The sequence below is a fragment of the Rattus norvegicus genome, chromosome 11, assembly GCF_021556685.1.
Source record: "Rattus norvegicus strain SHRSP/BbbUtx chromosome 11, alternate assembly SHRSP_T2T, whole genome shotgun sequence".
In the NCBI taxonomy this organism is placed as follows: domain Eukaryota; kingdom Metazoa; phylum Chordata; class Mammalia; order Rodentia; family Muridae; genus Rattus; species Rattus norvegicus.
The window spans coordinates 58,564,315-58,566,327 of NC_141544.1; the positions used below are offsets into that span (position 1 = coordinate 58,564,315).

The window sequence follows — 2,013 nt, forward strand, 5'->3', positions numbered from 1 at the left end:
CATGGGTCCCCCCATGTGTGCTCTTTGGTTGATGGTTTAGTCCCTGGGAGCTCTGGGGGGGATCTGGTTGGTTGACATTTTAACATCGTCTTTAAGTTTATAATTTTGAAATTCGATTTTTCAAGTGAGCACGCAAAATAATGGTCCCTCTATGGAAAAGAGGAGTGAGAAGCGTTTTGTCGGACGGTGCCTGGTGTAGCAGGTTTTTGTCACAGATGGGTGTGCCCCTTCCTTGGTCCATTAGTACAGAGGCACTGCTGTAGTTTAAAGCCTAAGTGTCCGTCAAAGTCCACGTGTCAAAGGTGTGGTCTTCAGCATGTGGTGTGGTTGGGAGGTGCCGGAGCCTTTGAGAGGAGGCTGTGTGATGCCTTAGCCTCTTTTCTTGTGAAGAAACATCCTGACAAACGCCCCTTAAGGACAAAGGACTGATTTTAGCTCACAGGTCAAAACATTGTGGCAGGGGGGCTAGGATGGCAGGAGAGAGAGCCATTGCTCACTCAGGCCCACAAAGAGAAACAGAGCATAGGTGCATGATTTCTGGGACTCACCTTACTTCATCCATTTTTTTGTACCGTCTAGGATCACCTTCTTGCCTAGGAATGGTCCCAGCTGCATTTATAATTGGGTTACATCAATTACGATAATAAAAAAATAAATAAAAGGAAATCTCTCACAGGCACACCAATCAGGGACCTGACTCTTAGGTGATTCTAGATCCTGTCAAGTTGATAATTAACACTAAACAGCACATGCCCTTCAGGGGATATTGGGATCCAGTCCCTTCCTGTCTTTTCCTGACCACCATTAGGTGAAGGAGATCCTGCCCTCATATACCGTGCCACTAGAGACCCAAAAGACTAGTTAAGTTATCAAAGATTGAAATGTTTGAAACAAAAAGTCAGAGTCGACCTTTCCCCTTTAAAGTTGATTACCACAGGTATTTCCTTATAGTGATGAAATGTCAGAATTGACCTTTCCCCTTTAAAGTTGACTGTATTTCCTTACGGTGATGAAAAGCTGACTCACATATTTGGTGACCAGGACACTGCTTTGCAGTGGTGCTAGGCTTGCTTTTTGCACGTCTAAAATTTAGGTAGGCTTCTTTTTGACTTCTGGCTTCTGATCTCCCCTCCTTATTTCAGAAAATTACTCCTCAACACATGTATCTGACAAATTTTGTAAGCCATGAATGTCTGTCTTCATGGGCTGAGGGACTTCCATGTGACCATCAAAAAAAATGGGGTCTCTGTCTCTTGGTACATGTGTGAGGAGCCCAATTTCAGAAAGCACCCACCAGTAAACAGACGACTATTTTACTTTGACAAAGCTCTCTCTCCAGTGTCCTTTATATATATATATATATATCCACTTGCTCACCCTTTGTATTAAAAAAACACCCTCACCATGCTTGCTTCAGCAGCATGTACTAAAACTGGATGACCCAGAGGAGATTAGTGTGATCCCTGCACAAGGATGACCTGTGAACTCATGAAGTGTTCCCTGCTGCTTTCACTAAATCGGCATAATCCCTATTTCTAAGCATTTGCTTTTATACCCACCATTAAGTACAGTGCTCTTCCCTCACTAAGGAAACTTCTCTTTGTGATAGACAGAGGCCATTCCTAAAAACTACAGTCAGTTAGAAGGCAGACTTGTGGAGCTCATTCCCAATGGATACATCTTCAAAACAATCCCAGCATCTAAGGGAACATTTTAGAAGTGGAGTGAGTGTGTGTGTGTGTGTGTGTGTGTGTGTGTGTGTGTGTGTGTGTGTGTGAAGACTGCTGTAAAAGCCCAAGAATCAGGGAGTTTGCTGTGAGGTGCTGTGAGATTGTGTCTCCTAGTAACATCAGAAACTATGCCCACAAACTTGCATCATTATTGCTTATATATGAGCGGAACAACAATAGATGTGCTGACATGGATGGGGAAAGCCCTTGAGGCCTCAACACTCCACAAAGAACTGTAAGTAACTAAGAATGCTGAGAGTGGGAGAAATGGACCTACCCAGGG

General features: G+C 43.8%; 1 non-coding gene across 1 annotated transcript; it reads left to right on the top strand.

Moving 5' to 3' along the window:
- The first annotated feature begins 1,406 nt into the window (after positions 1–1,406).
- On the top strand, positions 1,407–1,508 carry LOC120095713 (U6 spliceosomal RNA). The gene has a single exon (XR_015633841.1). It is a non-coding gene; the product is annotated as a U6 spliceosomal RNA (small nuclear RNA).
- The last annotated feature ends 505 nt before the right edge of the window (positions 1,509–2,013 follow it).